The sequence below is a fragment of the Mobula birostris genome, chromosome 7 (assembly GCF_030028105.1).
Source record: "Mobula birostris isolate sMobBir1 chromosome 7, sMobBir1.hap1, whole genome shotgun sequence".
Taxonomy (NCBI): Eukaryota; Metazoa; Chordata; class Chondrichthyes; order Myliobatiformes; family Myliobatidae; genus Mobula; species Mobula birostris.
In genome coordinates, this window is record NC_092376.1 from 187,970,302 (window position 1) to 187,995,166 (window position 24,865).

Below are 24,865 nucleotides of genomic sequence, written 5' to 3' on the forward strand. Positions count from 1 at the left end.
AGGAGACTATTAGGAAGTTAAAATGTGACAGATTCCTGATATTTTTACATCAATTCATTGGACACACAGTGAAATGTAGTTATCATTTTGATTCTCTATTGTGTGAATACTTGATCCATTGTACGTTTAGACACTTCCCACCACATGAGGGGTGATTGATAAGTTTGTGGCCTAAGGTAGAAGGAGATGAGTTATTAACTTCAAACTTTCAGCATAATCACTCAAAGAGTTGAACTGCTTGTGCAGGTAACGAGAGCTGTATACCTCTCTAGAGGTCCAAGATCCGTATGCTCCACGATCGCTGGACTAAGTGTGTAAATGTAGGAGGGATGATGTTGAAAAATAAATGTGCTAGGTTTTCTAAAATTGATTCCTTCTACCTTAGGCCACAAACTTATCAATCACCCCTCGTACTACTTTTGGGGAGGAAGTACAGGAGCTGGAAGAGCCACACTCAACTTTTTAAGAACAGTGCCTTCCCCTCCATCATTAAACTACTGAATGGTCCACGAACTCATGAACATTACCTCGTTATTCCTTTTGTGCATTATTTATTTATTTATCTGACTTATAATGATTTTTATGTCTTGCACCATACTGCTGCTCAAAACAACAAACTTCACACTGCTGATAATAAACCTGATTCTGATACCGATTGTTCTGAAATTCCACACTTCTTAATTTATCCGCACATCCCACACCTTCCCCATTCTGTAACATGGAAGAAATCTCCCTGTTGAGGCTGGAAGATGTGGATAATGTTTACCTTCCACAGACTTGCATAGAACACACAGTACTGGCAGGCCGTGTGCCTTAAACCCAGACTCGTCTTCTCTTGCTCCGACTGCTTCGGCTTTGACCAATAAAAGAAGAAAAATATCTAAATATATCAAATTTCAAATGTTCCAGGATAAATCTTCAGAAGGCTGAATATCATTTGCATTGTCATTTAAGATTCATAAACCAGGCTTGCCATATTTCACAACTGTTTACGATATAAAATGGAGCCTTGGTGCGTGGAACCATGTACTGCTGAGTTCATCAATCTTCATTTATCTCACTGTTTTAACATTAGTAACTTATGTATTTCATAATAATGGCCTCACAGTGTTTGAAGGGTTAATGATCCAGTTCTACGTCAGATCAACAGACATTTCCGACATCCTTCAGCACATCAGAGAGTGTGTGAGGCTCCCTACTGAGCGATCATATTGTTAACATGCTGAGCAGATAAATGTCTGTTGAATACAATCTCATCACTTAAAAGAAAATGTTCATTGCAAAAATATAATATCAAAGTAAGAGAGCTGTTACAAATATTAACTCTTTCATATACTTTAGCTTAAAATGTCTTGTCAGTTTAAATGGCAAAATAGGATCAAGGGCATAAACATGTTAACAAGGGAGGTCAGAGGAGAAGGGCCAGACAGTTTCAAGCTGTCATGAAGATGACAGTAACTCAAATAACCATGTGTTAAAACAGCGATGTGCAGAAGAGCATCTCTGGATACACAATGCATCAAAATTTGAAGCGGAAGTCCAGCAGAAGATCACGAACATAAACTCTGTGGTTACTTTATTAGGTACCAAAGTGGCCGTTGAGTGTATGTTCATGGCCTTCTGCTGTCATAGTCCATCCGCTTCAAGGTGCAATGTGCTGTGCATTCATAGATGCTTTTCTGTATACCACCTTTGTAATGTGTAGTTATTTGATTTACTGTCATGTTCCTGTCAGCCTGAACCACTCTGGCCAGTCTCCTCTGACCTCTCTGCTAAATAAGATGTTTTTACCCACAAGACTGCCGTTCACTAGATATTTTACTGTTTTTGCACCATTCTCTGGCAGCTCTATAGTTGTGCATGAATCTCCCAGGAGATCAGCGGTTTTTGAGATACTCTAACCACCCTGTCTGGCAGTGGTGGCGCCAGAAATTTTTTCTTGCTGGTGCTACAGTGGGGCTGAATTATTCAGTGATGGTGTTGTGGAATGTACTGTATGGTAATATGTATTTACAAGGCCAGACACATGGCGTTCAAAAGCTAGTTTCAAGCATTATGTGCCTACTATAAATGCCTCTGTTGATTCACAAGCAACAGCAATTGGAACACATAATATAGAAGTGAACTGTGACAGCTTCTGAGACAACCCAGGCTACACAGAGCATAAACAAACAAACCCACAGAGCATCCGACTCACAGCGCACAACGTGAATCACGCACCAATCCCGCAATCAGTGTCAAATGCGTGCTTTTCAACTGAAAAACACAACATTAACCCACAATGTCCACTGCTATTCGCATTACATAGACAGACAATGCCAAAAGATACACCGTTATTAAAGTCAAATAAGGCAAACAACAGATGCAAGACTTTACCAGGAGTTGGACAAATCATACTCTGACCATGCAATACCTCAATTAATTTGGCTACTGAATTTAAAACAAAAGTCAACAGAATCACTGCTTGGAAGCCTAAGCAAAACCAGTAGGCTTAATAGCAGTAAATGTAATATTTTAGGATTTGCAGGAAACATAAGGACTATGGGGTATCCACCACAAAATAATAATAATAATCAGCATTAGTCTTGGCCCAAATTAAAAAAAAATCAACTGCACTCACCATTGACATTTTCAGAGAAGCACAATTCATCTGTTGTTGTGATTGGTGGTGAAAGCATCAATGATTTTCTGGATGTCTAGTGCTTTGGTCCTCCGGCTGTTTATGGCCAACAGGACCAAGATGCTGTTCCGAGCATCGCTGCTGCTATTCCTTAGCTTTTGAGGCATCTGAGGCAAGAGAAATTCTGTTTGCATGAGGCAGATGTCACAGGTAGAGTCAGTGATATGCAGATTAGTTTGTATAAATCTATAAATGCATCGCGGTAGGGTCTCATTACAGCTAGAAATTCCACTGTGTCATTCACTGCCTGTCCTTGCTTTTGTTTTGTTTCCAGCAGACACCAAACCTGATGTAACTCTGCAGTCAGGTTCACTTCAGTCACTCCATAGTATTGGGCCATTAGCCAAAGACAATTCTTGTCTAGGAAGAACTTGTGTTTGGGACTCAATGCTGAGACTCCAGTCAGCACACCCCCAGTTTCAATTGAGAACCGTCTTTTCATTTCAGTCGGAAGTCTGTCCATAACCGGATAGAAACAGTGCTTGTGAAGGTCATCAGAGGATGTGACAGGTGTGCGTTCAGCTTGGGCCTCAACAACAAAATCATGTAGGCGGCGGGGTGGCTGGGCCTGTCTCCTTTCATGTGTTCTGCTCTGTATACCGGCCTTGACGCACAGGTCCCTAGCTCTTGCCTGAATTTCACTCCATGATTCCTCTCCCCGTTTTGCTGTGAGTGCATCGATAATAGACTGAGCCAAGTCCACAGCGGATGAAAGCTCCAAACTGAGAGATTGTAGCTGGTCTGACATGAACCTGATGACTTGGAATAAATCCTCAAACAGAGTGAGAAGTAAAGCAAACAGCTCATCAGTCAGTCTATTTACAGCTCTGGCCTCCATTTTCCTCCGTGCATTTGGTTGACCCATAATATCCTGTAGTGTAGCTAGAATGGCAGGGAGTAATTTTCCTATAGCCCACAAAGCTGTATACTGCCATGCCCAGCGTGTATCTGACCATTTCTTCAACTCCACGGGCTGTGCAGTTGATTCCAGTTCTCTCTGTTTCTTCATGAAAAGATCGTAAGCAACAGAGTTTGAAAGGAAGTTGTAAAGCAGCTGCACAGTTTCAAAAAACTCACCCGCTTGTTGTACATTGCTCACAGCATCCACTAAAACGAGGTTAAGTCTGTGAACATGGTAGTGTATATATAATGCCTGCTGGACCTCTTTCTTGAACCTCTGTTGTACCCCGTTATTGCACCCGGACATCACCGCCACCCCATCATAACACTGACCTATACACGCGTTCTTATCAATAACATACTGGGTGAGTGTCTGTTCAATGCTTTTAAGAAGCGATTCTGTGTCCAACCCTTCTGCTGGAGTGAAGTGCAAGAATTCTACAAGCACTGTTTTGTTATTCAAATACCGCACCACCACTGATATTTGCTCCTTTTTACTCAAGTCTTTACTTTCATCCACCATGATGGCAAAATGTCCAGCCTCCTTGATTTCTGCACGTATTTGACGTATGACCATATCTGCCATTATACCCATAATTTCATTTTGGATATCGTAATGGGTGTTTTTTGCATTTCTGGGATTATCCTCTATTTTTTTAGCTACAGTCGTATCAAACTGTCCAATTACACTGAGCAACTCAACAAAGTTTCCCCTATTGCCAGATCCATCATCCTCCCAGTGTCCTCACTGGGCAATGCCTTGGTATACAGTATAGTGTAAAGACTCAAACACTGCTCTCATATACTCATGATTTTCTTGGATAATCTTTGCATGTCCTTTGTCAAGCATATTTCCCAATCTTGAACCGTCATTTTCTCAATCTGAATTCGGCCCATGCCTCCATAGCAAACTTCTGAGCTGCACTTACATGGTGGGTCTTGAAAGCTGTTGTAGCTTTCCGCCAGTTGCTGTAACCGGTGACAGTGAAGGTAGACTCAGAATGGAACCCGTGTCCTCCACACAGGAAATGCCTGCATACAAAGCAGAATGTAGTATCTTTCGTGATCAAATATTCCAGCCAGTCAAACCAGCTATGAATAAAACTCCTTTGCTGATTGCCAAACTGTTGCGAGCAGCGAAGGGTACTTTTTCAATGCTGGCCGATGGGGTCCTTCCTCAGGCTGCTGGCTAACATTGCTAATAGCATTCCCACTAGCACTATGAGCAGCTTCATCCACGTTCTCTTCCGAATCCTGCTCCATTTCTTGTTCCTCTACTTCGCTCTCACACTCCTTCGATGAACTGCTGTCGTCCTCATCTCCACTTACATTTTTCTGCATGTCACTTTTAACTAAGGCAGGCTCAGGCTGAGACACCACTGATTCCTCTGGATGAGGTTTTTTTCTCACTAAAACCCAATCCATTTTTCACGCCAGCCAAAATAATGTACATGCCAGGCCCATGCTAGCTTGTAAAAGCACAATGTGTGTGTGTGTTGCATCCGTTAGTCCCGCAAGACTGTGAATCTGTGCCTGGATGTATACTATCAATCTCTCGCGTGAGTGAGAGTGAGTGATATCACCACCTTAAGTGATCTTAGATCAGCTTAATTGATCTGAGGACAGCAACTGCAAGACATTGACAACAAATGAATAAGCAGAAGTGTAGAGTGGATCTGACCATAGACCAGCACAGAGTTTATAACTTTATTGCTGCGTGGGTGCTATGGTAATTGGGAGCGCTGTTTCACTAGATCAAATGGAGAAACAGCTCTTTTAAACTGTGGAGATGTATAATAACTTCCAGAGAATTGTGTCTCCTCTTCATGCACTCATCATCAATAACTCTACAATTCATACCATTTGAATATTCGGGTTCCTGGATATTATTTAACAGGACATCATGTGGGAGGACCATATCTCCGTCATTAACAAAAAGGCTCAGCAGAGAATATGTTTCTTGTGACAGTTGGTAATGTCCTATCTTCCCTAGAACATATTGGTGTAATTCTACATTGCCGTTGTAGGAAGCATCTTCACATATACCACTGTGCAACTGGGTGTCGGACTTCTTAATGAAAGGGATGCACAAATTCTCCTCTCTTCGTTTTATCCTGAACAGGATTATGTGATGAGCCTATTGCTGTACATTCTGCTCATACATGACCACACTGACAAACATCTGAACAACCACATCATCACATTTGCCAATAACACGACAGTGGTGGGGCTTATCACCATCAGTGATGAGTATGCTTACAGAGGAAGGGTAGAAGAGCTTGGGGTCACACAATCCCTTGCTTAATGTCAACAAGACAAAGAAGTTAGTTGTTGACTTTAAGAGAACTCACACCACTCACTCACCCCTCTATATTGGTGGCACAGCAGTGAAAACTATAAGCAATTTCAATCTCCTGTGAGTACACATCACGCACAATATTTTATGGCCCCAGAATACATCCCACAGTCAGGAAAGCTTGTCGATGCTTCTCTGTTCCGAGGCAGCTGAATAGAGCTGAACCTTTTACTTCCATACTCATATCATTCCACAGGTGTGCCATAGAGAGTATCCCGACAAGCTGCATCACTGCTTGCTACAGAAACTGCACTGCGGCAGACAGGAAAGCTCTACAACGGGTAGCCAAAACTGCCCAATGCATCATTGGCCCCAATCTACTTGTCATCAAGGACATATATACAGAAAGGTGTTGAAAGAGGGCCAGAAACATCATGAATGATCCCTACCCACCCTGTTCATGAACTCATTGTGCCACTCCCATAAGGGAGGAGGCTATGTATCATCCACAGCAAGACCATCAGACTCAAAACTATTCCCCATGCAGAAAAGCTGATCAACACCTCAATCCACTAACTCCAGCACTGCTTTATCATTCTTGTCAGCCACATTATGTATAGCCTAATGTCACTTTATGGACATACAATCAATCTATGTATATGAACTACCTTATATATATTTATCATGTTTTTAACATTATTGTTGTGTTCTTTATCTTTTGTTTTTTTTTGTGCTGCATCAGATGTAGAGTAATAATTACAAACAAGAGAATATCTGCAGATGCTGAAAATCTGAGCAATACACACAAAATGTTGGAGGAACTCAGCAGACCGGGTAGCATCTATGAAAAAAAATACAGTCGACGTTTCAGTTAGAAATTCCACATGCTTTCCAGATTTGTTTTCAAGCTTCTTGATTTAGACCCTCCGAGGACCCCAGGTACTGACATTCAATTGACTGTTTTTTCCGCTGTTTCTCCCACTGCATTCTACACGCCACGTTTTCTGCTATGAGGAGGTATCTGGTGTTCATATACAAGTCAATTCCACAGTCCTGCCAAAAGATTTCAGCCCGAAATGTCCACTGTTCTTTTTTCTATAGATGCTGAGTTCCTCCAGCATTTTCTGTGTGTTGCCTGGAGTAATAATTATTTCATTCTCCTTTACACTTATGTACAGGAAATGACATTAAGCAATCTTGAATCCTGAATTTTGAATTACTGTCTGGTTAGTGCAGCATCCTCTCGGAATATACAAAAGCCACAATGAATTTGAGATCAGCAGAAAAAGTTTTCAGCTCCAGCCTCCCATCACTGCAGGACTTATACGTGTTCAGGACACAGAAGTGGGCAGAAAAACTTATTGCAGAACTACACACCCTACAAACTGCCTTTTCCAAAAGCTCCCTTCTGGAAAGTGATTTAGGACTATTAAAACTAAAACTTCCTTCCCCCAGGCAGTCAATCTGATTAACCATTCCAGTTAACCCCTCTACCCTCCTCTGTCTATTACCTCAGTCACCGTACTGCACCGTAAACACTTTAAACCGCTTTTTATAATGCTGTTTACATTGTAGCGATATACGGGTACTTATGGATTTATGCACATTTGGCTCTATACCCATACTGCAATATCTCACTTTATTTCAATAGTTCCATTTAATATCAGAGAACGAATACAATATACAACATGAAATTCTCAATTTCCGCAGACATCCACAGAAGAACAGAAAGGAAACCCCAAAGAATGAATGACAGAAAAAAAGATGTAAGAACCTTATAAAATTCCAATAATATAATGTAATTATATTATATAATACTTTATTCTTTATAATTGTTGAAGGTTGCTTTTGTTGCATCTTGTGCCAACGTCACACAACAAATTTCTAATACATGTACAGGCATCTGATGAATACATTTGATCCTTGATCCCTGATCTTTGATTAGGTATGGAGAACAAATGTCAGTATTTACCATTAATATTCACATCCTTTAAATGTATGAGGTGTAACAGGTTGAACATAACATAAATGGGACGAACATATAAAGACATTTTACAAAATTGGCTTATCCTGTCATTTCAGGAATTTTGACCCACTAAACATGACCATGAATACATTGGCTTCTTTCACTGAAGATTTGTGATGGCGTGAAGTTCCCTTAGTGAAAACTCCTCGCTTCTTAATGTTTCTGCCTATTCTACAACTGGCTATCATGATCCAAAATTAGGACACAGTTCCATTAGTTTGGACAATAGTAAATGCAATTTAGAATCATGTTTATTATGACAGACATACTGTGTCATGAATTTTGTTTTGTGGCTGAAGTACAGTGCAATGCACAAAATGTACTATAAATTGCAATAAGATGTATATATTGATTAAAAGTAGTATAAATAGAGAGTAAAACTCAAGGTTAAGCCGGTAGGTTTACATGATTCTCTGAAAAGGAAATCAATGTTTCTGACTTCCAAATTCTAGTCCTGTAACAAACATTTTGTTTCTGTATCCATAACAAGGTTAGAATATCACATAAAGAAAATCCCGTGGCTGCTTGTTAATCTGTCTTGAAAAGAATTAGAAAGATTGTGTCCTTGATCCTATTTTGTTAACCATCCTGAGAAGAATGTTAAGCAAAAAGTTTAAATAACAATTTAATATTTAATGGAATTCTCTGAAGAAATAATGTTTGCTCTGGATAAAAGCAAATTGTTGGTTGTCCAATAATATCTGGAAGGCATTTGAAAAATTGTTGCCTCAAGATATTCTGTGGAAAGCTCAGATATGGAATGCTGCAGAGTGGCATGTATTGCAGATTAGCTGAATGGTGCCATAATGAGAGCAACCCCTCAGCAAAACCAAAGAGCTGATTATTGACTACAGGAGGAGAAAACCAGAGGTCCATGTGCCAGTCCTTATCAAGGAATCAGAGGTGGAAAAGGTCAGCAACTTTAAATTCTTTGCCATTATCATTTCAGAAGGTCTGTCCTTAGTCCAGCATGTATGTTTTTGCAGTATTATTGCTCTGCTAATATGATGAACTGAGATCGAGGCTTGGGCCTACTGCGGCTACAGTGGGGAACGGATTTAAGGATGAAATCTGGTTTGGAATACTGTTGTTTGCTTCTATTGTTGGTATGATGTGTATTTTATTTTTCTCTTTTTCTCTCCGCAGTACCAATGCCCTTGAATGAAAAAAGCCTTCAAAAATAATGGATACAGTACAGCCCTCACAGGTAAAGCCCTCCCCACCACAGAGCGTATATGCAAGGAATACAGCATCTATCATTAAGGAACCCCACCTGCAGGACATGCTCTCTTCCCACTGCTGCCATCAGCAAGGAGCCTCAGTTACCACACCTCCAGGTTCAGGAACAGATATTACCCTGCAATCATCAGTCTCTTGATCCAGTGAAAATAACTTCACTCACCCAGAAACCGAACTGATTCCAAAACCTATAGACTCACTTTTCAGGACCCAACATCTCATGTTCTCAATATTTATTGTTTATTCAGTTATTCTTATTTCTTTTTATATTTCACAGTTTGTGGTCATGGTTGTGTTATTTCAATGTTTCTATTGTATTTCTTTGCATTTATTGTGAATGCCTATGAGAAAATTAATCCCAAGGTAGCATATAGTGACAAATTTACTTTGAACTTTGACCTGTTAAACAGGAAACAGAGAGTAAATAAATAATAGTGGATCGTATTTTGGTTGGGTAAGATGTAATATGTGATGAGCTATCGGTATCATTTTTTTTTGCAATTTGTATATGCTCACTTTATTAGGTATACCTGTAGAGAAACCATTACATTAGCAGTGAAACCTTACAGCCCGGTACACATGAAAACATGCAGACATGGTCAAGAGGTTCATTTGTTGTTCAGACCAAATATGAATGAGGAAGAAATGTGATCTAAGCGATTTTGACTGCAGAATGATCATTGGTGTCAGACTAGGTGGTTTGAATTTCTCAGACACAGCTGGCCTTGTGGAATTTTCACACATGATTAGCTCTGGAGTTTCCAGAGAAGAGTGCGAGAAACAAAGCACCACATCCAGTGAGCGGCAGTTCTGTGGGTGAAAATGCCTTATTGATGAGAGAGGTCAGAGGAGAATGGACAGACTGGTTCAGGCTGAAGGAAGGTGACAAATAACCATGCATTACAACAGTGGTGTGCAGAAGAGTATCTCTGAATGCAGAACACATCTAACCTTGAAGTGGATGGTGGATGGGCTACAGCAGTAGAAGACCACATTAGGTTTCACTCTATACTTAATCACGTGGCCACTGAGTGTAAATGACTTGTGTGAAGACACCAAACATGGGGTTGCTAAGTTTATTGAAAACACAAAAATAGACAGGAAAGAAAATTGTGAAGAGGGGATATAGTGACTGGAAAGGTAAACAGATAGGTTATGTAAGTTGGCAAAGATCTGACAAATGCATATTAGTATGGAGAGAGAAAAAGAAATTGTCCGTTCTGGTACAAAAACTATAACAAGTATGTTATGCAAATGGTAAGAATTACTGAGCTCTGAGATGCAGAGGGAATTGGGTGTCTCGGTACATGCTTTGCAAAAGACTAGTTACACAGTTACAGCAAATCATTGTGAAACTAAAAAAAATGACCATTTATTGCTTTGGGAATTCAGCACAAAATCAGGGAGATTTTACTTCTAATACATAAAGCATTCAGAAGTCTCGTGTATGAGATTGATCACCCTACATAAAAAAGAATATTAATGTTTTGGAAGGTTGTCTCAACTGATATCTTGTATGGCTTTGTTATCTCCTGAGGGAAGGTTGGACAGGCAGGCATGCATCTCTTGGAATTTGAAAGAATAAGAAGGGATTTTATTGAAGTGTGTAAGAACCCTGAGGGGAATGGATAAAAACAGAATATTTCCCTCGAGGATGAATCTGGTAACAGGGGTCACTGTTAGAAAGTAACGGATGTCTCATTTAAGACAGAAAAAGGTGATTTATTTTTCCTATTCAGTGACTTGTGCCTTTGGAACTCTTCCTCAAAGGAAGCAGAGCCTTTAAATATTTTTCAGGAAGAGCTGGATAGATCCTTGATAAAACAAGAAAATGACTAGACGGGGTATACATGGTTGAGGCTAAAATTATTGAATTGTTGAGTAGGCTCGAGTGGTAGTGTGGTCTAGTCCAGATCATACTTTTTTTATGTTCATTTGTATCAATATCACTTAAGTAAATAAACTTTTTACTAACTAACTACAGCAGCAATCAATGAACCCACTTAACTTGGACATTTTCCATTCACTCCTCTCCCATTAGGCAGAAGATACAAAAGCCTGAAAGCATTCACCATCAGGCTGCAGAGAGCTTCTATCCCGCTGTTATTTAAGACAATTGAACTGTCTCTCTAGTATGTAAGCACGAGGAATTCTGCAGATGCTGGAAATTCAAGCAACACACATCAAAGTTGCTGGTGAACGCAGCAGGCCAGGCAGCATCTCTAGGAAGAGGTACAGTCGACGTTTCGGGCCGAGACCCTTCGTCAGGACTAACTGAAGGAAGAGATAGTAAGAGATTTGAAAGTGGGAGGGGAAGATCCAAAATGATAGGAGAAGACAGGAGGGGGAGGGTTGGAGCCAAGAGCTGGACAGGTGATTGGCAAAAGGGATATGAGAGAATCATGGGACAGGAGGCCCAGGGAGAAGGAAAGGCGGGGTGGGGGGGGAACCCAGAGGATGTGCAAGGGGTATAGTCAGAGGGACAGAGGCCAAGAGCTGAACAGGTGATTGGCAAAAGGGATATGAAAGGATCATGGGGCAGGAGGCCCAGGGAGAAAGAAAAGGGAGGGGGGGGGGAAACCCAGAGGATGGGCAAGGGGTATAGTCAGAGAGACCTCTACCTTGCTGAGGCACAGCGACAACTCGCGGATATCTCCTCTTATTTACCCCTCGATCGTGACCCCACTAAGGAGCACCAGGCCATTGTCCCCCACACCATCACCGACTTTATCCGCTCAGGGGATCTCCCATCCACTGCTACCAACCTTATAGTTCCCACACCTCACACTTTCACCTCCTACCCAAGATCCACAAACCTGCCTGTCCTGGCAGACCTATTGTCTCAGCTTGCTCCTGCCCCACCGAACTCGTTTCTGCATACCTCAACATGGTTTTATCCCCCCTTGTTCAATCCCTTCCTACCTATGTTTGTGACACTTCTCACGCTCTTAAACTTTTCAATGATTTTAAGTTCCCTGGCCCCCACCACTTTACTTTCAGCATGGATGTTCAGTCCCGAAATACTTCCATCTCCCATCAGGAAGGTCTCAAAGCTCTCCGCTTCTTTTTGGATTCCAGACCTAATCAGTTCCCCTCTACCACCTCTCTGCTCCGTCTAGCGGAATTAATCCTCACTCTTAATAATTTCTCCTTTGACTCCTCCCACTTCCTCCAGACTAAAGGGGTAGCTATAGGCACCTCTATGGGTCCTAGCTATGCCTGCTTTTTTGGTGGTTTTGTGGAACAATCTATGTTCCAAACCTATTCTGGTATCCGTCCCCCACTTTTCCTTCGCTACATCGACGACTGCATTGGCGCTGCTTCCTGCACGCATGCTGAGCTCGTTAACTTTATTAACTTTTCCTCCAACTTTCACCCTGCCCTCAAGTTTACCTGGTCCATTTCCAACACCTCCCTCCCCTTTCTAGATCTTTCTGTCTCTATCTCTGGAGACAGTTTATCTACTGATGTCTACTATAAGCCTACTGACTCTCACAGCTATCCGGACTATTCCTCTTCTCACCCTGTCTCTTGCAAAAATGCCATCCCCTTCTCGTAATTCCTCCGTCTCCGCCGCATCTGCTCTCAGGATGGGGCTTTTCATTCCAGGACGAGGGAGATGTCCTCCTTTTTTAAAGAAAGGGGCCTCCCTTCCTCCACTGTCAACTCTGCTCTCAAACGCATCTCCCCCATTTCACGTACATCTGCTCTCACTCCACTCTCCCGTCACCCCTCTAGGAATAGGGTTCCCCTGGTCCTCACCTACCACCCCACCAACCTCTGGGTCCAACATATTATTCTCTGTAACTTCCGCCACCTCCAATGGGATCCCACCACTAAGCACATCTTTCCCTCCCCCCCCCCGCTTTCCGCAGGGATCGCTCCCTACGTGACTCCCTTGTCCATCCCTCCCCACTGATCTCCCTCCTGGCAATTATCCTTGTAAGCGGAACAAGTGCTACACATGCCCTTACACTTCCTCCCTTACCACCATTCAGGGCCCCAGGCAGTCCTTCCAGGTGAGGCGACACTTCACCTGTGAGTTGGCTGGGGTGATATACTGCATCCGGTGCTCCCGATGTGGCCTTCTATATATTGGCAAGACCCGACACAGACTGGGAGATCATTTTGCTGAACACCTACGCTCTATCCGCCAGAGAAAGCAGGATCTCCCAGTGGCCACACATTTTAATTCCACATCCCATTCCCATTCTCATATGTCTATCCATGACCTCCTCTACTGTAAAGATGAAGCCACACTCAGGTTGGAGGAACAACACCTTATATTCAGCAGGCCAGGCAGCATCTCTAGGAAGAGGTGCAGTCGACGTTTCAGGCCGAGACCCTTCATCAGGACTAACTGAAGGAAGAGTGAGTAAGGGATTTGAAAGTTGGAGGGGGAGGGGGAGATCCAAAATGATAGGAGAAGACAGGAGGGGGAGGGATGGAGCCAAGAGCTGGACAGGTGATAGGCAAAAGGGATACGAGAGGATCATGGGACAGGAGGTCCGGGAAGAAAGACAAGGGGGGAGGGGGGGACCCAGAGGATGGGCAAGGGGTATATTCAGAGGGACAGAGGGAGAAAAAGGAGAGCGAGAGAAAGAATGTGTGTATAAAAATAAGTAACAGATGGGGTACGAGGGGGAGGTGGGGCATTAGCGGAAGTTAGAGAAGTCGATGTTCATGCCATCAGGTTGGAGGCTACCCAGACGGAATATAAGGTGTTGTTCCTCCAACCTGAGTGTGGCTTCATCTTTACAGTAGAGGAGGCCGTGGATAGACATGTCAGAATGGGAATGGGATCCACGGCCTCCTCTACAGTACCACATCCCATTCCCATTCTGACATGTCTATCCACGGCCTCCTCTACTGTAAAGATGAAGCCACACTCAGGTTGGAGGAACAACACCTTATTTTCCGTCTGGGTAGCCTCCAACTTGATGGCATGAACATCGACTTCTCTAACTTCCGCTAATGCCCCACCTCCCCCTCGTACCCCATCTGTTACTTATTTTTATACACACATTCTTTCTCTCGCTCTCCTTTTTCTCCCTCTGTCCCTCTGAATATACCCCTTGCCCATCCTCTGGGTCCCCCCCTCCCCCCTTGTCTTTCTTCCCGGACCTCCTGTCCCATGATCCTCTCGTATCCCTTTTGCCTATCACCTGTCCAGCTCTTGGCTCCATCCCTCCCCCTCCTGTCTTCTCCTATCATTTTGGATCTCCCCCTCCCCCTCCAACTTTCAAATCCCTTACTCACTCTTCCTTCAGTTAGTCCTGACGAAGGGTCTCGGCCTGAAACGTCGACTGCACCTCTTCCTAGAGATGCTGCCTGGCCTGCTGCGTTCACCAGCAACTTTTATGTGTGCTGCTTGAATTTCCAGCATCTGCAGAATTCCTGTTGTTTGCCTTATATTCAGTCTGGGTAGCCTCCAACCTGATGGCATGAACATTGACTTCTCTAACTTCCGCTAATGCCCCACCTCCCCCTCGTGCCCCATCCGTTATTTATTTTTATACACACATTCTTTCTCTCTCTCTCTCTCTCTCTCTCTCTCTCCTTTTTCTCCCCCTGTCCCTCTGACTATACCCCTTGCTCATCCTCTGGGTTCCCCCCCCCCCCATCTTTCTCCCTGGACCTTCTGTCCCATGATCCTCTCATATCCCGTTTGCCAATCACCTGTCCAGCTCTTGGCTCCATTCCTCCCCCTCCTGTCTTCTATCATTTTGGATCTCCCCCTCCCCCTCCCACTTTCAAATCTCTTACTAACTCTTCCTTCAGTTAGACCTGACGAAGGGTCTCGATCCAAAACGTTGACTGTACCTCTTCCTAGAGATGCTGCCTGGCCTGCTGCGTTCACCAGCAACTTTGATGTGTGTTGTCTCTCTAGTATGATAAGATGGACTCTTGATCTCACAAGCTCCCTTGTTATGGCCTTGCATTGTCTGCCTGCACTGCCCTTTCTCTGTAACTGTTACACTTTATTTTACAATCTCTTATTGTTTTCCCTTGTACTACCTCAATGCAATGTTGTAATGAAATTATCTCTACAATGGCATGCAAAATGATATTCTTCACCATACTTTGGTATATGTGACAAAAAAAACAAATCAATTTACTAATTTACCAATAAACAGTTGAAGAAGGGAAGGTTCCTTGAAATCCTTCTTCCTCACCTGTGGTCTTAAAGTTGATTTGCATGGAAACAAATCATGAGTCCTAATGAAGGGTCTTGGCCAAAATCATTGGCTGTTTATCCCCTTTCATAGATGCTGCCTGACCTGCTGTGTTCCATTGTGCGTGCTGTTCCTTTGGATCAGATGCAAAAGCCCCAATGAGCTGATGTAAGTAGGTGTGCCATATAGGCTACTGTATATTATGGGACGTACTTTATGTTGTAGTAACACATTGTTGCACGCTCTATTAGGCACGTATTGAGCTTGCGCTATTAAGCGCGTATTGATCTGTAGGTGTGTGTTCAGTTCGGTTTCAGTCAGTAAAGAACCCTGTTAACTTAGCTCCCTTCTCCAGTGCTTTTATTTATAGCTTTGTTGTGTAACATACACAACAAATTGGCGACGAGGTTAATGAACCTACCTCCTATCGGAACGCCGAGTTTTAATTGATAACGACACTCGGAAGAAGAGTGCAAGGTATGAGTAAAGGCAGAGCAAGTCCACGAGTCCGAAAGGAAATGGAAGCACAGCTGCAGGTCGGGAACATCGGGAGACCAAGAGACACAGTTGGAGCTGCAGCACGTCCAGCCAAGACCACAGCCAGTGCTCACCCCAGGGACTAAGGATCTGCCTGCCCCAGAAGGGAGATAAAAAGTAGTGACACACATATCTAGACAGAGTGCACTCATAGCGCTAGCAAAAAAGGAAACCTGAGTCAAAAAGGAAAATAAGGGGAGAACGGGGCTTAATTAACATAACAAAGATGGTGATGATTAGAACCATTACAGCATTTGATAGTGGCATTGAAGAATGGGCAACTTACATTGAAAGAGTGGAGTTATATTGTGAGGCTAATGGTGTTAAGGAGGAAAAGAAAGCCAGCGTCTTACTCAGTATTATGGAAGCAAAAACATATGGCCTGCTGCGAGCTTGTTAACCCCTGAAAAGCAAGCTTACAAAACATTCAAGCAAATAGTAGACACTCTCCAACAGCATTTAAACACCAAACCACTGGTCATTGCTGAAAGACTTAAATTCCATAAATGGAATCAGAGCAAAATGAAAGCATTTCTGAATATTATGCTGAATTGTGCAAATTATCAGAACATTGTCAGTTTGGAGCTGGCCTATCAGACGCATTGAGGGACAGGTTAGTGTGTGGCATGCACTGTGAAACCACACAGAAGAAGCTCCTGGGTGAAAAAGACCTCACATTCGAGAAAACGCTAAACATCTCAATATCAATGGAAACAGCAGCATGGGGTGCTTCCGAGATACAACAAAAATCTCTGGAATATGCCACAAATATAATGTCACTGAACAGAAATGAAGGAAAGAAATGTTATCATTGTGGGAACAGGTCACATGACCTTGATGATTGTTGGTTTAAAGACAAAGAATGCAGAAACTGTGGCAAACAGGGCCACATTGGCAGAGTATGCAAAGCTAGTAAACAGCAGAAAAAGGACAAAATATGGAGAAACAAGAAACCCCAGAAAGGAAAATACAACAATGTGCACAAAATGAAAGAAAGCAATTCTTATGAAAGCGACTCAGACAAAAGTGAATCGTCTTGTCTGCAACTTCACAGCGTGAAAGGACAAATGATCAAAGAGGAATAAGGATCACTCCAGAATTGGCAGGCGTGAGACTGAAAATGGAGTTGGACACAGGCTCAGCTTTAACAGTGATTTCTGTACACGACTACAAACGACTGTTTTCTCACACACCTCTGAAACGAACTAAACTACTGCTAAAGACTTACACAGGACAGAAAGTGCGTCCCAAAGGTAAAATTAAAGTGACAGTGACCCTCAGAGGTAAAACACAGCAACTGAATCTCTATGTACTGAAAAATGGAGAACCACCGTTGCTGGGACATGAATGGCTCAGGAAAATTCAGTTGGATTGGCACACCATCAAGGCACTAGTTGTGTCAGCAAAGGAGGGCAGCAATGCTACATCTGAGAGACTGTCACAAATACTTACTGACTCTGAGGAAGTGTTCATGAAAGGAATAGGAATACTTCAGGGCATGAAGGCAAAAACTGAGATTGAGGAAACTGCATGTCCAAAATTTCACAAAGCCAGGCCAGTGCCATATGCAATCTGACCTACAGTAGAGGCAGAGCTGAAAAATCTGGAGCAGACTGGGGTCCTGTCAAAGGTGGATTGGAGTGAATGGGCCATGCCTATTGTTCCAGTGATGAAGAAAACCTCCAGCACAAAACCAGCAAAACCAAACAAGGTGCGCATATGTGGTGACTTTAAAGTGACTGTTAACCCGGTTCTCCGCACAGTACAGTATCCTCTACCCTGAACTGTGGACATCTTTGCTTCCCTGTCAGGGGTGGAACATTTCACAAAAAATGAATTAACCCAGGCTTACCTCCAAATGGAAATCGATGAAGCATCTAAGAAATCCTTGACAATAAATACACACAAAGGACTTTACCAGTACAACAGGTTGGTGTTTGGGATAGCATCAGTGCCTGCAATCTGGCAAAGGGCAATGGACCACGTTCTGCGAGGGATTCCAGGGATTCAGTGTTACCTGGACGACATCATTGTCTCCAGCAAAGATGACGACGAATATCTTTCTAACCTAAAACAAGTGCTCACCAGAATATGGGGTCAGAGCTAATCGACAGAAATGTGAGTTTTTCAAAAAGGAAATCTCATACTGTGGGCATGTGATCAACATGGATGGCTTACACATGTCTCAAGACAAAATAGAAGTGTTGCTTAAGGCACCAGCACCTGAAAATGTGTCTCAGCTCAGAGCATATCTTGGTCTAGTGAACAACTACCATAAGTTCTTGCTACCCTATCCACAGTCCTACACCCACTAAATGCACTATTACAGACAGGGACATAATGGATGTGGACTGAGAGCTGTGGGAAAGCGTTTCAAGAAACTAAAAGACTCATTTTGGAAGGGGTGCTTGAGCACTCTGACTCCTCCTTACCTGTCCGACTAACTTGTGATGCCTTGCCCCATGGGATAGGAGCTGTGTTATCGCACAAGTTTCCAGATGACTCTGAAAGACCAATAGCCTTTGCCTCAAGAACGCTAACTTCAGCTGAACGCAACTACGCGCAGATTGACAGAGAGGCCCTAAGCCTCATGTGGGGAGTAAAGAAATTCAATCACTACCTGTACGGACAAAAGTTTACTCTGTTGACTGACCATCAGCCTCTCGTGTCAATCTTCAAACCAGGAAAAGGCGTTCCAGTGATGACAGCACAAAGGCTACAGCGATGGTCCCTTTTCTTAGGAAGTCACAGGTATGACATTGAACACAAGGGGACCAAGCAACATGGCAACGAAGATGGTTTGTCACGTTTACCACTGCCCACTTCCAAGATAACTACGCAAATGGATTCACTAGAGGTCTTTCACACAACAATAGTTGAACAATTACCAGTAACAAACAGCCTCACTGAAAGGGAAACACGCAATGACCGTATGTTGTCAAAAGTGTATGACATCACGGTAAAGGGATGGCCACCACATGGTAACACACTGCTTCCAGCCTTCTCAGAGAGAAAGGAGCAGTTGTCAGTGCGTCGGGGAACACTAATGTGTGGCTCACACATTGGGATTCCTCCCAAGCTACGCACCAGGGTGCTGGAGGAACTGCACGAGTGGCACCTGGGTACCGTGAAGATGAAAAGTCTTGCCCGTGCCCATGTTTGGTGGCCAGGAATCGATAAACAGATTGAGGACTTGACCAAGAACTACTCTGGATGTCAAAAGATTCAGAAGACACCACCACAAGCCCTTCTCCATCCATGGGAGTGGCCCTCATCACCATGGCAATGAGTGCACATTGACTTTGATGGACCTTTCATGGACTCTATCTTTTTAATCGCCGTCAATTTTTGCTCCTGCACCTATTTTCCATGTTTCTATGTTTCAATGCATATTCCAAATGCCCAGAGGTCATCAAAATGAAGACAACCACATTGGAAAAAACCATTACAGTTCTGAAGACCAAGTTTGCCAGGAATGGCATACCAGAACAAATCTGCACAGACAATTTATCTCTGAAGAATTCCAAAGCTTTGTGAAGAGCAACGGAATCAAGCACTTTACATCTGCCCCTTACCATCCATCCACAAATGGCTTGGCAGAAAGATTTGTGCAGACATTCAAGAAAGCCATCAAGGCAATGGACAGCAAAAATCGACCACTGCAACACAAGATAGACAACTTCCTCCTTGTCTATCGCAATGCAGTACACGCAACCACTAATCAGACCCCTGCAATGATGTTTCTGAACAGGAACCTGAGATCCCGCATGGATCTTATTAAACCAGATGTATGGCGTGATGTAGAAAACAGACAGTTCAAATACTTGAATGCTAAGCCAAACAGAGCTTCGGTATGGGACAGTCAGTCTTTGCACATGATTACCGGACTGAAAAGTGGCAACCAGGTGCAATTTCCACCATAGACGGGCCACTGATATATAGAGTACAGGTGGGAGAGAATGTATGGAGACTTCATGTGGATCAAATCCAGGATGCTCAGGTGAAGAACACCGAAGAAAACCTTAACCTGACTCCCCGGACACAGAAGCAAACACTCCTGATGTAATCACATCAGCCTTATCCACAGATAAGTCTGTCATCAGTGCTGAGGACCCACCAGATGTACCTGTGGAGACTCATTCCACAAAGCAAATGTTTCAGGGCAGATGTTACCTGGAGAGGCAGAGAAGACCCCCGGAGACTTGAGTTATAATAATTACTATTATTACGTTACTTTGTTATAATTTGATATTATTAAGTTGCTTAGGAAAAAATTGGTAGGTGTTTCTATGTTAAGGGTACACATATTCATTTATTGTAGTGCCCCAGAAAAAAAAACAGTTGATACACTATTAAAATAAAAGGGGAGGCGTGTACCATATAGCCTACTGTATATTATGGGGCTACCTTATGTTGTAGTAACATGTCGTTGCATGCGCTATTAGGCGCATATTGATCTGTACGTGTGTTCAGTTTGGTTTCAGTCAGTAAAGAACCCTGTTAACTTAGCTCCCATCTCCAGCGTTTTTAACATATAGAACATAGAATAGTACAGCACATTACAGGCCCTTCGACCCACAATATTGTGCCGACCCTCAAACCCTGCATCCCATATAACCCTCCCCACCTTAAATTCCTCCATATACCTGTCTAGTAGTCTCTTAAACTTCACTAGTGTATCTGCCTCCACCACTGACTCAGGCAGTGCATTCTACGCACCAACCACTCTCTGAGTAAAAAACCTTCCTCTAATATCCCCCTTGAACTTCCAACCCCTTACCTTAAAGCCATGTCCTCTTGTATTAAGCAGTGGTGCCCTGGGGAAGAGGTGCTGGCTAGCCACTCTATCTATTCCTCTTAATATCTTGTACACCTCTATCATGTCTCCTCTCATCCTCCTTCTCTCCAAAGAGTGAAGCCCTAGCTCCCTTAATCTCTGATCATAATGCATACTTTCTAAACCAGGCAGCATTATGGTAAGTCTCCTCTGTACCCTTTCCAATGCTTCTGCATCCTTCCTATAGTGAGGCGACCAGAACTGGACACAGTACTCCAAGTGTGGCCTAACCAGATTTTTATAGAGCTGCATCATTTCATCGCGACTCTTAAACTCTATCCTTTGACTTATGAAAGCTAACACCCCATAAGCTTTCTTAACTACCCTATCTACCTGTGAGGCAACTTTCAGGGATCTGTGGACATCTACTCCCAGATTCCTCTGCTCCTCCGCACTACCAAGCATCCTCTCATTTACTTTGTACTCTGCCTTAGAGTTTGTCCTTCCAAAGTGTACCACCTCACACTTCTCTGGGTTGAACTCCATCTGACACTTCTCAGCCCACTTCTACATCCTATCAATGTCTCTCTGCAATCTTCGACAATCCTCTGCACTATCTACAACACCACCAACCTTTGTGTCATCTGCAAACTTGCCAACCCACCTTTCTACCCCTACATCCAGGTCGTTAATAAAAATCACAAAAAGTAGAGGTCCCAGAACAGATCCTTGTGGGACACCACTAGTCACAATCCTCCAATCTGAATGTACTCCCTCCACCACCACCCTCTGCCTTCTGCAGGCAAGCCAATTCTGAATCCACCTGGCCAAACTTCCCTGGATCCCATGCCTTCTGACTTTCTGAATAAGCCTACCTTGTGGAACCTTGTCAAATGCCTTACTAAAATGCATATAGATCACATCCACTGCACTACCCTCATCTATATGCCTGATCACCTCCTCAAATAAATCTATCAGGCTTGTTAGATATGATCTGCCCTTCACAAAGCCATACTGACTGTCCCTGATCAGACCATGATTCTCTAAATGCCCATAGATCCTATCTCTAAGAATCTTTTCCAACAGCTTTCCCACCACAGATGTAAGACTCACTGGTCTATAATTACCTGCTCTATCCCTGCTACCTTTTTTGAACGGGAGACAACATTCGCCTCCCTCCAATCCTCCGGTAACATTCCCGTGGACATCCTCCATGGACAACGAGGACATAAAGATCCTAGCCAGAGGCTCAGCAATCTCTTCCCTCGCCTCGTGGAGCAGCCTGGGGAATATTCTGTCAGGCTCCGGGGACTTATCTGTCCTAATGTATTTTAACAACTCCAACACCTCTTCTCCCTTAATATCAACATGCTCCAGAACATCAACCTCACTGATATTGCAGTGCATTGCAATGCAGGTGGATGCTTCCCTGGTATCATGGATTCTTGATTACTGACTGGCAGACCACAGTACGTGTGCTTGCAATACTGTGTGTCCGATAGAGTGATCAGCAGCACTGGGTCTCCACAGGGAACTGTGTTGTCTCCCTTTCTCTTTACCATTTACACCTCGGACTTCAACTACTACACAGAGTCTTGTCATCTTCAGAAGTTTTCGGATGACTCTGCCATAGTTGGATGCATCAGCAAGGGAGATGAGGCTGAGTACAGGGCTACAGAAACTAGGAAACTTTATCTGGTGTGAGCAGAATTATCTGCAGCTTAATGTGAAAAAGACTAAGGAGCTGGTGGTAGACCTGAGGAGAGCTAAGGTACCGGTGACCCCTGTTTCCATCCAGGGGGTCAGTGTGGACATGGTGGAGGATTACAAATACCTGGGGATACGAATTGACAATAAACTGGATTGGTCAAAGAACACTGAGGCTGTCTACAAGAAGGGTCAGAGCCGTCTCTATTTCCTGAGGAGACTGAGGTCCTTTAACATCTGCTGGACGATGCTGAGGATTTTCTACGAGTCTGTGGTGGCCAGTGCTATCATGTTTGCTGTTGTGTGCTGGGGCAGCAGGCTGAGGGTAGCAGACACCAACAGAATCAACAAACTCATTCGTAAAGTTGGTGATGTTGTGGGGATGAAACTGGACTCTCTCACGGTGGTGTCTGAAAAGAGGATGCTGTCTAAGTTGCATGCCATCTTGGTCAATGTCTTCCATCCACTACATAATGTACTGGGTGGGCACAGGAGTACATTCAGCCATGGACTCATTCCACCGAGATGCAGCACAGAGCGTCATAGGAAGTCATTCCTGCCTGTGGCCATCAAACTTTACAACTCCTCCCTTGGAGGGTCAGACACCCTGAGCCAATAGGCTGGTCCTGGACTTATTTCATAATTTACTGGCATAATTTACATATTACTATTTAACTATTTATTGTTCTATTACTATTTATTATTTATGGTACAACTGTAACGAAAACCAATTTTCCCCGGGATCAGTAAAGTATGACTATGAATATGACTACTATTGTCCACACCGTCATCAAGTTCCCTCTCATTGGTGAATACCGAAGAGAAGTATTCATGGAGGACCTCACTCACTTCCACAGCCTCCAGGTACACCTTCCCATCTTTATCTCTAATCGGTCCTACCTTCACTCCTGTCATCCTTTTGTTCTTCACATAATTGAAGAATGCCTTGGGGTTTTCCTTTACCCTACTCGCCAAGGCCTTCTCATGCCCCCTTCTTGCTCTTCTCAGCCCCTTCTTAAGCTCCTTTCTTGCTTCCCTATATTTCTCAATAGACCCATCTGATCCTTGCTTCCTAAACCTCATGTATGCTGCCTTCTTCCATCTGACTAGATTTTCCACCTCACTTGTCACCCATGGTTCCTTCACCCTACTATTCTTTATCTTCCTCACCGGGACAAATTTATCCCTAACACCCTGCAAGAGATCTCTAAACATCGACCACATGTCCATAGTACATTTCCCTGCAAAAACATCATCCCAATTCACACCCGCAAGTTCTAGCCTTTTAGCCTCATAATTTTCCCTTCCCCAATAAAATCAAATTTATTTATAGCTTTGTTGTGTAACCCAGCTACATACACAACAGTAGGGTAGGCAGGTCCTCTCTAGTATGCCAACTACTTTTTTTACTCTATTAAAACTGATTAGCTGGGCAATGTTGCACCACCACTCAGAGCAGCTTGTTGTGCACAAATTGCTTGGCTTTGATCACCTCCTATCACCTCTGCCTGTCAGCTCCCAGCTTCTTAGTTCATTTCACCTAGTCCACCCACCTGGCTTCACCTATTGCCTTCTAGTTTGTACTCCTTCCCCTCACCCATCACCTTATTCTGGCTTTTTCCTTCTTCCTTTCCAGTTTTGATGAAGAGTTTTGGCCAAAATGTTGACTGTTTATTCATTTCCACAGATGCTGCCTGACCTGCTGAGTTCCTCCATTATTTTCCATGTGGTACACCAGTTTCTTACATTATCTGCACTCAAACCTATCTGTAAAGAGTTTGTATGTTCGCTCCGTGACCGCATGGGTATCCTCTGACTTACTCTGAGTTATTCTGGTTTACTCCCACAGTCCAAAGCTGTACCAGTTGGTAGGTTAATTGGTCATTGGAAATTGTCCTGTGAATAGGCTAGGGTTAAATTGGGGCTTGCCAGGTGGCATGGCTCAAAGGGCCAGAAGGGACTATTCCATGCTGTAGCTCAATAAATAAATAAATAAACTAACAAACAGAGAAAATTACATCATTGCCTCTGAAACATTCTTCAAATTCAAGTTCAAGTATAATTTCATTCAACTGCTTACGCGTATACCGCCAAATGAAACAACGTTCTTCCAGACCAAGGTGCACAGCACAGCACATATAACTAACACACAACATAATAGATAATATTGCCATATATAAATTAACAAATAATAAAATATATTCCAGAAGATTGACATTTAGCATCACATGTATTTACGACACGAGTTAAAAAGTAAAGAGTATAATAGTACTGGTACTGTTGGCAGTAATGAGTTCAGGGTGGTCGTAATGAGTTCAGTAGTCTCATGGTCTGGGGGAAGAAGCTGGTTTATTTTCTAACAGATCTTGTCCTAATGCAACTATACCTCCTACCTGATGGTAGGAGATCAAAGAGATTGTGGGAAAGATGTGAGGAATCCTTGACAATGCAATTATGAAAATTGCGAAACAAATGCAAGAACTCTATTTTCTGCCAAGAAATCCACGTTGTTGGATTATGATTCCTC